Genomic DNA, 16281 nt, shown 5'->3' on the forward strand with positions numbered 1-16281 from the left:
TCTGTGTCCTACTGCTGCTAAAAGTCTCCAGGCTCCTTCTCTCTTCCACCTCCTTCCTCTGCTTTCCTTCCTTTCTGCCTGTCTACTTGCCTTATTCCCCAAAGGATCTGCATTAGTTATTGAAGGAAACACATACTTCTCATTCCCTGCTAGTAGCGATGGCCATAACTGAAGTTCTAACTCTTCTCTTGCTGGAGTCTTACACATGACTACTTACACATTACTTACACATGACTCTTACACATCACTTACACATGTAAAAAGGTAGTGCCTTTTAACAATGTTTAAAAATCTTTGTGTTGGGCTTTTCCCACTGGAGTCACTACCTGCTCTAGAAGCAGAGTGGTTATCTATTTTGTTTCCTAACAGTGATCCTCCAACTTGTTCCAGGGGCTCTGCCTTGGTGAGGGTCAGAACATGGAAGCCTTGGTGTGACTCGTGCTTTTTGTAGAACAGTGTCAGATGACTGATATATTTGTTTCCATTCTGTGATTGAGGAAGAGCTTCAGCAAAAGACAATGTGACTGGCATGTATGTATGTAGGATAAAATCACAATCATAACCACAAATTTCCATCAACTGAACAAGCCATTGAACTGATTGAAATTATCTGCACACTTTTTGTGGTGGAACTCTTATTAATATTTAGTAAAATAAATAATAACAGACAACATTTACTGGTTATTTTTTCTATGCTACACACTATGCTAAGTACTTTATGTGTATTTTCTAATTTAATATTCACAAATATTTCGTAAAATAGATATATTACCTCTATTTTACAAATGAAGCAACTGAGGCTTACAAAGTTTGTGTAATTTGTCCAAGGTCTTGGAGCTAATGCATGGCAGAGCTGAGGCTTAAAATCTGGTCTACCATCAACGAGGCCTACTCCTTAAGCAAAGTGGTTTGTGATGTTCTTGGATGAAGCAGAAACTCACATTTGCCTTAGCAGGAAACAAACAAACTGAAGTGGATTTTTCTGTGACGATTTTTATTCCTCACTTTTGTTACTGGTCTTCATGGAGAGAATAAAGTACTAAGGATAGCTTGTGAAGCTATTGCCTGGAAAATTTTTTCAAGATTCTTGAAAATTTCTTTCAAGAATCCATCATCTTGAGCAAATCATTTTTAGAACATGTCTGACTTTGGGGACTCTTTTATGGAAATATACTTTGCCTCTGACCATATAAGCTTTTAATTGCTGCGGGGCAGGACAAGACTGGTAAGCCAGGAAACCCATCATTTATCCCTTTGCTGAGTGTCCTTCCTTTCTTGGTGGTTGCAGGAAGCCACTGGGGACTAGAGAGGCCTGTAGACAGCAGCACCTCTAAATGAAGGCATTGCTGCCAGGATTTTGTCCTCTGGGGACAGACGGTGCTGCTGTGTTTGCCAAAGGAAGACAGCTCCAAGTGTCTGTTTTCAGGCTTCCCTCAGTTTTCAAATAAGTATAATTTTCAAGCCTGCGTTGCATTCCAAAGAACTTTTTTTTTTTTCAGGAATGCTTTTGTACTTAACACCTCTGTGAACTTTGTGACCATGCACCCTCATCTGGAAGGTCTATTTAGAGGTGGCTGAGCAGCCGGCCAAATTCAGCCTCTGAACCCTATCATTTCTATATTATAAATGCTTTCCCCCACCCCATCCCCCGACAGCTGGAATTAAATGTTCAGAGGCATTTGGATTAGATTTGAACTGCTTGGTCAAATCTTAGTCACCTCTTCACAGACAGACAGAATTTCTGACCTGGGAAAGGGTATTAGTTTGAGCTCAGAGAATCAACTAAAGAGAGTTTAAGCACAATATTCCCAGTTAGAGTAAGGTTCAGTTAGCTGTCTTGAGGAAAGCACGAGCTCATCACAGTGTTGTCTAACAAAGGCTGTTATTTAGAGTGCTCCCAACAGGTATTTCCCCATGAGGAAAGCTTTTCTTTTAGTATCGTCCCAAGTAAAACGTTTTGAGGTTAATTGTCAAATTCAAACATACAATGATACTAATTCTCCATCGTGGCCAGAATATATGGTTTCTGGGCATATGTGGGAACACTCTCTTAAGGCATCGATTTATTTGTCCATCAATAAAAAACGTATTGAATTTCATGGTTGTTTTGTTATTTCTGTCTGCTCAGTACTTCTATTACTTATTGGAAAACTCCCCTCCCCAATTGTATGTGGTCTTAGTGGCCTATAGCAGTGTTTGTTACAGCTACTCTCCACCCCAGCCACAGAAATGGGTAATAATCCAGATGGGGGCAATTGTGGAGGCTGACCAAGGATGAGACTGTGACTCAAGCAAGGCCAGTCTGGTAAAGAGAAGTCCACTTTCTGCTGGAAGGGTACAAATCTAGAGTTATGTATAGCCGTCTTCTCTACAACATTGTGCCTGTCTGCAGAAAGAAATCAACATACAGAAGAAAGAAGAGGAAATGATGTAGAGAGACAAAGCCTTGATTATTTCATTTGGGTCTCAGAAGCCATGCCTGATCTCTTCCCAGGTATGGAGGTCAAATTCTACTTTCTGCTTAATTGAGTTTAATCTTGCTTTCTATTACTTTGAAGCAAAAATGTCATTATTAATATACTGTATCCACTTTGTACCAGGAACTGCGTTAGGCAGTGGGGAGACAAAGGTGGCTTAGAAACTTTAATATTTTTAAGTCACAAAACTGAAGTATAGATAGAGGGCTATGGGAAAATAGGAGAGAGACAGATTGTGCTTTAGAGTTATTGAGAGTTTTGAACGTAGGAGTGAAGTGGTAAGATCTGTGTTTTCACTCTGGTTATCATATGAATAGTGGATTGGAAGAGATGACCAGGTGTGGATGGCGAATTTAGAGTGATAAAAGGGTTTTAAGGCTTTTGGACCAAAATAAGATTCTAGTCATTGATAGATGGATCTACACAATATGGAGGGATCCCTCTGGTTTTAGTATCACTGGGATTATTAGAAAGTAATGTCATTTTGGCTAGTGACAGAGTCTCACTCTGTCTTCCAGGCTGGAGTGCAGTGGTGCCATCTCAGCTCACTGCAACCTTGACTTCCCAAGTTAAAACTATTTTCCTGCCTCAGCCTCCCAATTAGCTGGAATTACAGGCTCGTGCCCCCACCCACACCTGAATAATTTTTAATACTTTTAGTGGAGACAGGGTTTCACCATGTTGTCCAGGCTGGTCTTGAACTCCTGACCTCAAGCAGTCCACCCACCTTGGCCTCCCAAAGTGCTGGGATTACAGGTGTGAGCCACTATGCCCAGCCATGGCTAGTTGTTTTAAATTCATGTTTCATTCCTATTCTTTAAGATGGCAGTTATATAATTTGATAATAATCCTTTTAAGCGTTCATCTATACAGATTTGTATGTAAGAATTTAAATTCTACAATCAAGTCAAAACTGCTCTTCTCCCTGAGCATTTTCCTTGTTTTCCTCTAGTGATTTCAGGCCATGTGGTATATTTCTTGAGGTCTGATGATTGACACATACTAATTATCAAATGATACTAACAAAAACATTGATAGCACAGGTTACATTTTACTAATTTTAGTGTCCCCAGTGCTGAGCATGTTGTCTAATTTGCAACAATTTCTGAATTGATGTATTAATTTCTATTACTGCTGTAATAAGTTTCCACAAATTTAGTGCCTCAAAACAGCAAAGGCTAAAGTCAAGGTGTCAGCAGGGATGACTCATTCTGGAGTTGCGTAGGAGAAGCTTCATTGCCTTTTTCAGCTTCTAAAGGCTGCCTATGTTCCTTGGCTCTTGGCCCCTTCCTTCATTCTCAAAGTCAGCAGTGTAGCATCTTCAACCTCTCTCTCTGACCTCTGCTCTCATTGCCACATGACCTTCTCTGACCCTGATCCTCCTGCCTCCCTCCTGTTAGGACACTTGTGATTACATTGCGCCCACTTTGATAATGTAGGATGATCTCCTCATCTCAACATCCTTAACTGAATCACATTTGCCATGTCCCTTTTGCCATATAAGATCATATGTTCACAAGATTTAGGGGTTAAGATGTTGATGTCGTTGGGGGGAACATTATTCCGTCTACCACAAAAAAATACTTGTTTTGTTGAACGAATTATTTTAATATGAGTTGATAGGTAGTTGATGGATTATTAACTAGGAGTCACCACGATGAGACTCCCTGATCTTAGTGATCATTAAGATGTTTGCAGAAGTATTTTACTCTTTACTATAGTAATGGAGGTGGCTTCAATGAGTGAAAATCACAACTTTGAGAAGAGGATATAATGGTACACTTGCTTTTAGCAAAGTAATCATATTAAAATTCATAACCTCTGGCTTTAAACAATTGTTAAAATTATAAAATATCTACTTCAAAATTTGTAAGCCTATATTGTTCCATGTATTAAGAAATCATATAGTCTGGTCGTTGGAGCATAGTCCTGATTTTGATGAGATATTATTTGGTCACCCTACTCATATCCTCATAGGTCAAATATTATAATGTAGTTTTAAAAATAGTGTGCAATAATCACGGACCTATGAAATTTAGTCATGGTAGGGCCCACTGCATTGCCATTGTCTTCTATTCTTCCATTGTTTCTTTCAAATCCTGGGGAGGCTTTATAAGTTTCACACAGTTGCTATATCTCATTTAAAAATATGTGGAAATATATTGGAAGGAGAATTTGAATCCTGGTTACTTTCCTAAATTAGCATCAATAATTACCAAGGAGTCACTCATATTGATAGAGGGCAGAGCAGGTAATTGTGCCTCATGCACTAGGTGAACAATTAGCATATAATTTGCATAGCTTAAAATCAGATATTTTAAAAACACAAGATTTTCATTGTAAAGGGATTGGTAAACATTATCTTTTAAATATACTGGAATTTTTATAAACTAAGTATTGGATGCATCTTCCATTCATTCAAATACTTATTGAGTGTCTACTCTCAATAAGTATTTGAGAGTGCCCATTCCGCTGGGCACTGAGAAAGAGCTCTGGGGCAGAAAGTTTTGCATGCTGTAATATGTTACCTTCTTTTGGGATACTATTAGTATAACTGATAAAAATACTTCAGGCTGGGTGCGGTGGCTCACGCCTGTAATCCCAGCACTTTGGAGGCCGAGGCAGGTGGATCACCTGAAGTCAGGAGTTCAAGACCAGCCTGCCAACATGGTGAAACCTCATCTCTACTAAAAATACAAAAATTAGTTGGGCATGGTGGCAGGCTCTTGCAATCCCAGCTACCTGGGAGGCTGAGGCAGGAGAATCACTTGAACCTGGGAAACGGAGGTTGTGGTGAGCTGAGATCACACCATTGCACTATAGCTGGGGCGACAGAGTCAGACTCTGTCTCAACAACAACAATAATAAAATACTTCAGCATTGCTTTTTCTCCCAGCTGACCATTAGCTGGGAGCTAACTAGATATTATTTTAATTAAATAATCAGATATATACAGTTCTTTTTTCCCCTCTCTCTATATAAGAGACATATTTGAATTGGAGTTTTGGAAAAATTTCTTCCCTTGTGAAAAATCTGGGAAAATCTCTGTTATATGCTTGTAGTCAGCTTGTTGGAGAAGTTGCTTTAACAACAGAAAGAGAACAATTTCAGTCCTTAAGGAACTCATGGTCTAGTTGTAAGGGACAGCCTGGTAAGCTTATTATGGAAGATCAGAGAAATGTAAGAACTATGATAAAATAGATATCTGTCCAGGGTGCCGAGGAGCACAGAGGCTTGCAGTGAAATATGAGTTCCTCCAAGATTTTCTTTCTTTTTTTTTTTTTCTTGAGATAGGATCTTGCTCTGTTGCCCAGGCTGTAGTGCCGAAGTATGATCATAGCTCACTGTAACCTTGAACTCTTGGGCTCACATGATCCTCTTGCCTCAGCCTCCAAGTAGCTGGGACCACAGGAACTCACCATCATGCCTAGTCTTTTCTTATAGATGGGGTCTTGCTATGTTGCCCAAGCTGATCTTGAACTCCTGGGCTCAGGAAATCCTCTTACCTCAGCCTCCCAAAGTGCCTCCAAGTTTTTCTGTAGGAAACATTGCCCTCCCTGAGTCTCAAAAGATCAGTGGCAGCTGGCCAGGTGAAGAATGGGAGGGGCATCCCATGCAAAGACCATATATGTTAATTCAATGAACCAAGAAACAGTACGACTTTCATTTAGCAAGCTGCAGTTCTATGTGACTGAAGAAAAAGTGTGTAAATGAAGAGATGACGTGAGGACGCAGAGGTCTTGAAGGACTTCCTATCCCTGACTACAGAATTCAACTTTTCATCAGAGAATGTTGCACAGGGAAGTGATTTTATCACATTTGTATTGAAAAACATTGTCACATGAGCTTTATGGATAATAGATCAGGGCATAAGGAAGCCTGGAGACCTTCAGGAGTTCAGCTGAGGGATCTGGCTGGGAAGTAAGGAAGGTCTAACGAAGGGCAGTGAAAAAGAAAGAAGGAGATTTCATGTTTACTGAAATACACAATCATAAAGTAATCTGATTTTTGAATGCTAGTAGAATGGTTAATACTTATTTAGAAACATGATCATTTCTAAAATCATCATTGATTATAAAAAAAGGATTATTTTTAAAGTAAAAGAGTGCATTTGTCTTCTTATGTTGGATATTAGTGGAATCTCTATGAAACTGGGCAGGAGATTGGACTCTATCTAGCACATTACCAGAAACATGGTGTGTGTTTCATAAATCTTTGCAGTTTTCAATTTGGGTAAATATTTTACATTTTGGTTGTGTTTTGGTGAGTTCTCTGTATATGGCTGTCTATTGAGTTTCATTGTGACAAGAGGGATATATTGTCCTGGAAAGAGCCAGGCCTAGAAATGAGAAGATCCTCGTGGCAGTCCTTCCCCTGCTTCAAGCTGGGACTGACCACAGACAAGGTTCTGTAACTTAATGAGCTTTCATTCCTCAACCATTTGAAAAGGAATTATAGTACTTGTCCAGAATACTCCAAGGTTCCTGGGGGAGTGAAAATAAGCAACAAATAAGAAATACCTTTGAAAATTATCACAAACCGAACTGGGGGGCTGTGTGTTGTTGAGGAATAATTATGGGCTTTGGATTTAACTTTTTCTGGGTTCAAATTGCAACTGGAAATAATTTGGGGCAAGCTACTTAAATCTTTTGAGTTTTAGTTTTTTCATTTCTCTAATGGGTGTAATAGCAACTATTTCAGGGTAGATGGTGGGCTTGTGTGAGCTAACAGAGGTAAAAGATGTTAGGTTTAGGTGAGTTCTCTCATTGTAAGAAAAAAGTGGCAGTTAAGAACTTCACTGTTTTCATACTGGACTAGAATCTAGCTTTGATCCTGGGGTGAGAATGACTGGAGGTGGGGAGTTGACTGTTCTGTTATTGCTGCTGTCCTTGGTGTCTGCAGGGCCCCGAGGAAGACAGAGTCCCTGGATGCTCCTGTATGCCATGTCTTCTAGGGTGTCCTAACTGCTTTGGTTCTTGAGGGAAAACATCTGCTGCTATTACTGAGGTTTTTTCCATTGTCATCTGTCTTCAAACTTGCTTGTGTTTATTTGCAATTTTCATGGATCATATTAGTAGTCCCCCATTTGGTTTTATCTATATCTTCCCACTGCCACTTTGCTCTTTATTTCTCCTTTTTTTTTCTTTATGCTTACATCATTTATCTCCTTATCAGGTGTTTTGTTTTGGTAGAGATTTTGCCAAGTGTGTTATCTGCTGTTTCTGTCTTAGATCCCACAGCTTTGCACAATGAAAACTCCTCATGTGGATATGGTTTCCTTTTATTTTATTTTTCTTTCCTTTACTCCAGTTTTTTCCTCTGGCCCTGCACCAAAATTTTCCTTCACCCCTGGGTTAAATGTTGTGTTCCCTTAATGCCATCTCCAGAACATACTTTGGCTTTCTCTTCCTAGGATGTCTTTGTTCTCCTGGGGTCTGCACTGCAGAGAGTCCCCAGGTTCTTCCTGTTCTTTATAAGCCATATTCAGCTCACAATCATTGCAAGAGGCACTTTTCCTAGTGACCATAGGGTAATATTTTAAGGAAGATTTCTTAAGGAGTGATGCGTAGGGAAGAGAAGTGGGTGGAAAAATTAGGATCTCTCACATTTAAATGTGATGATGTATACAAACCATTTTTCAGTGCCTGCGTATGTTATTGTTTAATAATTAGTACTATCCAGGACTGGTTTATTATTGGATGGTATTTTGGGAGGTTGCAATAGGAATTCTTTGCCACATTTGGAGATGGTGAAACGTAACCTCATGTTGATCTAGTCACAGGACATTTTAAGCTTAACTCCAGGAAGAAAGAAAAAAATATGACTTTGATGTTGGAAACAGAAAAAGGAACACTTGTCTCACTATGCTTATCAATCAGTTTGGGGCAAGATTGCCACCTCATCTTTTGAAAAATTTGGTTAAAAGTTTCATGATTATTTGTAAACCTTCATTTTTCCTTATTTTAACTCAAAGTATGTACAAATGCTCTGCTTCATTTAAAAATTAATCACTCACCAGCTTGAACTTAATGTAAAAACTGTTGGAAAGGGAATAATTTTCCTCTACTTACATGGTATTTCTTCCTTTCCTATTTAAGTTTGTGCTTTTATTATAGCACTTCTCATGGTCATATTTTTATTATAGCTTCTTATATATTCTCTGCTTCCTGAGGCGCTGTGAGTTTTTGGAAATCAGGAGTCATCTTTGGATCTGTGCATTTCCCACAGAACTAGAAAGCACTTCATATTTAGCAGAAATTCCTTACTACGGTGTATGATGAGAAACTACTCAGTGGGCACAACAAACATTATTTGGATGACAGATATCCTAAAGGCCCTGACTTTACTACCACATGATCTATGCCTATAACAAAATTACACTCGTGTCTCATACATTTATACAAATAAAAATAAAATAAATTCTCCGTGCTATGCTTAAGAACCAAATGTCAACTGATATCCAATGTTAAGTCAATAATTCACAAATTTCCAGATTATCTTTAGACACATTATTGACAAAAGTCTTTGCTGATTTTTTACAGCTAGTTTGTATGGATTTAAGAGACTATTCAGGGTTTTTGCCAGTCAGTTGTTAAATCATTTGTAACTTAAAATTGGCTTTGCTGGAAATATTTATACCTTGGAAATAAACAAAGGATACAAATTAGGATTTTTTTTTCTTTGGAGTGCCAGTTTGCCAGCCCTCCATGAATGATAATGCCATTGGTGAACTGGAACCCTAGTGAAAAACACAAACCTTGACACATTGACATAAGTTAATTTACTATTGGCTTTAGTCAAAATTTTCTTTAACAATCAAAGATGGCAATAGAAAGCTAAATAGAAGTCAATCTGAATTGTCAGTGGGGCAGGTAGATAGATTCATGAATAGTGAGAAGGAGGGAGAATGAGGACCACACGTTTAGAGTGTCTTCATAAAGACCTGCTTAGGTCTTCCTCAAAAATAAAAACAAAACCAGACCATAGCTGAAGAAAGCAGGATAGAGAGCTTCTCACAGGCAATTTCTCCAAATGGCAAAGGTAGTTCAAGGTAATTGGGGAATGCCTCAGATCTGTATTGTGACCTGTTCCATTGGTTTTTAATATTTAAAAATATTTTGTTTTCCTGGCATAGACATTAAGTCCATGGCAGTATTAGAGTGTGATTTTAAAGAATATTATATTAAAAGAAAATGTTAGAAGATGTATTTGGAATTATGAAAAGCAGTTTCAGTACATATTAAAATAAAATGCCGAAATTGTAAACCACTTCTCACTTCCTAATTTCTAGCAGTTAATGATGCAACATATGAGTGACTCCTCAGTCAGTCATATCTGCAAAGACTGTGTAAACATCATTCTTGTTATTGTACCTGCTAGTCCATTAACAACATTTGCATAAAAGTTTGTATTCACTAAATGCGTCAAACAATGGTAGTCTAGAGAAATACTAATGAGGTTCACGCACTGTTGTGAGGCAGATCTAAAAGAATGATTAGAAAGCAATTTTAAGACATTTTTAAAAACTAATCAAAATGTCATTCATCTTAGCCAGAAGATATCAGAGTTGTATACTCTGATATGGTAAAATGTTTCTGGGGTTCATTTTACTTTTTTTAAAAAAATTAAGATGTTGAAACCCTAAAAACATTACACAAGGCAGTTGAAAAATATTGCATTGTGTATCAATACAGCCTTATTGGATAAAAATCTTCTGGCGTCTTAAAACTGGTTTATGAGGTATACTAAAGAATTATGAGAAAGCTGGAGCTACTAAGTTGATTCAAAAGGTTAAAGTAGTGTGTGGCATGTAGCTCGCATATCAAACTAGTCCTGACTGCTGAAAAGCACCAGGCATGGACACTCAATCACCTAGTAGAGCGATCTCGGGAGATCTTTTTCCAGCTCCCCACAAGTGCTCCTTGCTTTTCAACAGTCCACCATGTGCATAAAATTAACAACATGCTACAATGACTTCTTATATCATAAATGGAGCCCCTTAAAGTGATATTCCTTCCCACACTTTTGCAGCCTTCCGGTGAGAATTACTACTGGACTCTGCTTATTTGAACAGAAGGTGTGAATTTAAAGGCATGAACAAATACGCCAGCCATATATTAGCCATTCTTAGTAATGTACAGATGCTTGAGTTACTTGTGGGCTGTATCTGGCTTCAGAAACCTATTTCACTAAAGACTAAATCTTAACCAAAACATCTTGTGGGAGATTGAAGGTGTTCCAAACAGCTATCTCTACTGAATTTGTCAGTTCATTTTTCATTTTTTACCTGGTTATTTTAGCACCATGTAGACCCAACACGATCACCTACTTCTGTGAGGACTTTCAGATCAAACTTCTGTAACTAGCCACCAGTTGAATAATCAGCAATTCCTTACCAATCAGATGTTTAAAATGAGAAAACATAGAGACATCTAAAGGAAAAGTCGAAGCCCGTTGAACAGCAATTTGTCTGTTGGAGTGAAAATGATGGTGATGATGATGATGATGATGATGATATTGGTGGGAGTGAAATAAACATTTTCTTGAATGCTTGCTAATGCCACTATAGTAACTCTTTTAATCCTCACAAAATCCTGTGAGATAGGTACTTTTTGTATCTCCATTTTACACATCAGGAAACTGAGGCAAAATGAAAGTAACATGCTTAATGTCACACAGCTAGTAACTGATGGAGGCTGAATTTCAATCCCAGCAGTATGTCTCCAGGGTCCACCTCTTAACTACTATGCTTAAATACCATAAATGACCTTTCACTATGGTGCATCCAAGAATGACACGGACCACCTCTGGGGCAATATGTCTGTGTCCTTGAAGAGACAGACTTAAAAGATAGACCTAATGGAAGACCTCATCTTCCATGCTTCTTTGACTTCCATATCTTACTCAATTCCATATAGGCAAGGTCAATCACATAAAGAAGATTTTAATTTGCTTCTATTGAGTTTTGTAATAATCCTAAGGTTTCCACACCTAAAAAATAAAAATACAGGGTACTCAGATAACTTTGAATTTCGGGTAAGCAACAAATACTTTTTAAAAGTACAAGTGTACCCCAAATATTGCATGGTATATACTTACATGAAAAATAATTTGTTTTTTATGTGAGATTCCAATTTAACTGGGTCTCCTGTATTTTATCTAGCACTCCTAAATAAGCTAAGCTTCAAACCTGAATGCCAGCACCATAAAAATCACTCTTTCATCTCTTGGAGGTGTTGGGAAAAAAAAACAACACAAAACTTGCTTTAAGTGTGTCAGGTTGGAGACTGGGTTAAACAGATCAGACATGGCGTTTCTATCAATCACATCTATATTCCTTGGGGTTCTCCAAATTGTGTTGAGAGCCGGGGAGGTGTGTTTAGCACACAGGTTATTATACTTTGATAGCTACACAGCACTGGAAACCCATCATTTAGATTAAAATGAAATTTCTAAATGTTGTTTTAATGATATGAACACCACATTGCAAATGGGCCTCTTTGCTGTGGCCTCTAAAATAAAGTAATTGACCCTGACGCCATTCAACTTGGGACACATAACTCACGTCATGGTCAATTATCTCTTGGTGACTTCAACACAGTGGGAGCCATTGTCCACATAATGACTGTGGGGCTTGCAGAACCTACATAAATGCAAGGGGCCTCTTGAGTGCCTCACTTGCAATATAAGGGCTAACCAGTATTCATCTTTGTACCCTAGTACTTAGTACTATACCTGGCACATTTATATTTGCAACAAGTGCTTACTGAGCACCTACTCTGTACTAGGTGAAGGGGGTCACAGGAGCTAACAAGTTAGGTCCTGCCCTTGTTATTATAGGGTTTACAGTCTGGAGAAGGTGTTCAATAAATAAGAGTAGTAGAGAGACCGATTCTTTGGGAACTGGAGGATTTCCTAGCTACTTTGTACATAGATGAGGATATTGAGGCCCAATGATAGGCCTCATATTGGGAGTCAGAAGACTAGGGCTCAGAAACCAACTTTTCCATTTAGCCTTTGAACAAGTCACTAAACTTCTCCTAGCCTCAGTTTCCTTATCTATAAAATGGAGATATTATATTCTATGTAATAGAATATTGCCACCTAACTGTTAAGGCAAAAATGAGATAATGGCCTAGAAAGTTAAAAGCATTATATAATTGCAAAAATGATGTTCAAAAACATAGAATTGAGATTGCCCAGTTGAACACTTAAATCTAGAGAGACAGCTTAGCATAATGGTTAAAAGCAGAGATGCTGGAGACAGGTTTCCCAGGTTTATATTCAGCCTCTGCCACTTACAGACCATGTAACCTTTAGCAAGTTCTTTAACTTTATTTTATTTTGTTTTATTTTATTTTATTTTATTTCAAAACAATATCTCACTCTGTCACCCAGGCTGGAGTACAGTGGCGCAATCTCGGCTCACTGCAACCTTCGCCTTCCGGGTTCAAGCGATTCTCCTGCCTCAGCCTCCTGAGGAGCTGGGATTACAGGCGTGCACCACCACGCCTGGCTAATTTTTGTATTTTTTTTTTTTTAATAGAGATGGGGTTTCACCATGTTGGTCAGGGTGGTCTTGAACTCCTGATCTTGTGATCCACCCACCTCGGCCTTCCAAAGTGCTGGGATTACAGGTGTGAACTACTGCACCCAGCCAAGTTATTTAACTTTCTATGCTTAAGTTTCCTCGTCTGTAAAATGAAGACAATTATGATACTTACCACAAAAGATAATTATGAACGTTAACTGGGTTGAAACATGCAAACATAATAAGCATCCAATAAATGTTATTTACAATCTAAATCTATTGCACCATTGGGGTATGGGAAAATGCATATGATGTTTTTAGACCATCAAGGTAAACTTCCCATTTAATAGTCATTCTTCCATTCCAACATAGAGAGATTCATTTTGAGAATGTAGCAAAAAGAGATGTAAATTACACTGTCTGTGTCTTAAAAATTTTCAGGTTGAGAGATGTTTTTATAATCATGTACTATGATCAGAAACTTCTAAACAGCCCTCACATCAAAATATCAGCAATGGAGAATGAAGAGAAATGGAAAACTGATTTATTCATTTCTAGTCAATAAAGAAAGCACGCAGTAGCTGGATTGTAAATACCCCTGCAAAGTGAGATTTACAAGACATAATATTGGAAGACAGATTTATCCCAGTTGAAAGTGGACTGCTGTTGAAGAAAGTTCCAGTGGAATTTATAAGACGAAGCCCTTGAATGAGAAGGAATCAGAAGCCTTGGGGATTCATGAAGTTTGCTCATGAGGCTTGCTAGGCACAAGCTGATTTGCATTTTTAAGAAGGCCCCAAAGTGTTTTCTGAAGATATTGCTGGGAAGAGAGAAAAACAACTCAGGGCAAGGGCATCAGCTTTGTTTAAAACTTCCTTTTACTCAGGACTGTTGGGTTGATAAATCAAAATTATGTGTCCAGTGAGGAAATGGGAAGTAAAACTGTTTCCAAAAGAAAAAAGAAAAGAAAGCAAGTGATTCATTTTGGCCTAAATAATTGAAAATGCAGAAAGTCCAAGTGTTCCTGGCTGCTTCTCAGCACTGTGCTTACTTGTCACTTTTGCTGTTGTGTAGCAAATTCGATGATGAAGATTTGCAAGATGAGCTATCAGCCTCTGCAAATCTTTAAACTATTTGGTAAAACCAGTTGGAGCCCAGCCCGCAGCTGCTTACAGGATTTGACTTCCTCTTTGCATGGAGCAGGATTCAGAATAAAGCGGTAGAACCCTGATTGTGTTAACTCTGTGGGAAAAAAAAAAAAAAAAAAAAAGGAAAGAAAGAAATGAAGGAAACAAGAAAGGAAGGAAAGAGGGAGGGGAGGAAAAAAGAAAACAATAACTTAGCCTTTCTGAGCCATCACGTCAGAATTCTAATTCTTACACCATAATGTCCGCTGGGCATTTGGTTCATCTTTGGGGCCTAAGTCACATCTGAGTATAGCCCTCTAAGTGACTAAGACTCAACAAAATGCAGAAGGTGAGCTTGTTAATGGCTCTGAAATATGATAGCTTTGAGTAGTACCACCAATCAGAGAAAGTCATTGCACATTTTATTGGTGTCTAAGTAGAACATCAGCAATAGCCCAGGGAATAGGATTTCATGGTTTCTCAGGGTTTTCCTGCCAGGAAGTCCAAGAACATTGGAAAATATCCATCCCCGTTATACAACACAATAGAAAGAGTTAAATGACATAAGTTGTGCTACCTTGCACAATCGGTGAAAAATGCAAAGGAGGGAGATTTCTTTTTTCTGGCTGAGGCAATTGAGGAAGGCTTCCTGGGGACAGTGGCTTTGGAGCTGATCCCTGGAATATTGTGAGAGTCAACAGAAATTGGTCAGCAGGAGGGGTTATGGAGTGAAAAGTGACAGAGGGGAGCAACTCAGGACTCTCTGGTCAGTAAGAGTATTTATAAAAATGGAGGGTGGTTCTGAAAAGTTAGACAAGAGTAGTAAATCTAATTACCTGTCTATTTCCAATATGAATGGAGATTAAAATTCCCTTTCCAATTTGTCAACACTTAATATACTACCTTGGAGAGTGGAATATTTACTCTTTGCCCTAAAGATATAATTGGCTTTCAAATATACGAATATTGGACTTACAGGATGGAAAGGGAGTAAAAGGATTGCCTAATGTAACCCATTAGTCTATGAGTAAAGTAACTGAGTGAAGTGGTTGGTTAAAAGGTCACAAAGCTAGTCAGCAACAGGGCTGGGACTGGAATCTTAGCCTCTCGGTTCCAAATGCAGGGCTTTCCCTAGGACATTACCCTCAAGCAGCTGGTAGAGATCGCTTGGTGAATATATGGGAGGAGCCATTTATATGTTTATGGACCAAATAAAGAAATCGAAAAGCTGCTACAAGACAAATTCCCAGCCACCACCCGCACAGGGCTCAGCAAAAATTGAGAAGGAAATTTAAAAATTCAGGCTTTGACATACATGGTTTATCTTTGCTAACAAGATTTTACCCAATCGTGAGTGAAATAGAAATGCATTTTGTATAGGTAGGAAAAGAAATGATTTTTGTTTTTAAGTTTCACCTGGGTCATGAAGACAAAAGGAAAGTGATAAAGTTTTGTTCATCTGTAGCTTTTGTTCTTGACTAACTGGTCTCAATTAATTTATAGAATCTTAATTTCCATTCAACCGAGAATGAAGGAGACCTCACTCTGCATAGAAAGACAGACTTGGCATGTTCTCTCTTATTTGTGGTAGCTAAAGATTAAGAAACAATTTCTGATAGGATAAGTTTAAGTATATGCCTACCTTCCAATAAAGAATGCCCTAGATTGTGAGGTCCCTGAGGTCAAGGAGTATGTTATTCACCTCTGTATCCCCAACAGTGTGTCCCATTGAGGCATTCAGTTAGTCTGTAAAGGTATGAAGACACCCTTATTGAGTTTTATTCTTTCATAACTTGCCTTATCAATATGACTGCCACCCCAGTCTCAACCTGAGTGTTGCTATGGCATGTGATGTGATTTCCTGAGACAGGCCTTGTGGTGGATGAATCCTTCAGCTGGGTTTAAGGACCCACTGCAATATAGATTAGATAACATTCCTTTTTTTTTTTGGTTTAATCAAGTACAACTTCCCTTTCCCTAACCCAGGACTAAACAAGTCAGAGCTTTGGCTTTCTAATTTATCAGCCAGTAAATTACAACAGCAAAGGTCTTGTGTATGGCCAGGGATTTTCCACTCAGAGTGAAGGAGATCCTGAGGGGCCAGGCGTAGTGAATTTGATATGTGACTCATGGTTTGGGTAGCATT

The sequence above is a fragment of the Macaca mulatta genome, chromosome 1, assembly GCF_049350105.2.
Source record: "Macaca mulatta isolate MMU2019108-1 chromosome 1, T2T-MMU8v2.0, whole genome shotgun sequence".
Lineage (NCBI taxonomy): Eukaryota > Metazoa > Chordata > Mammalia > Primates > Cercopithecidae > Macaca > Macaca mulatta.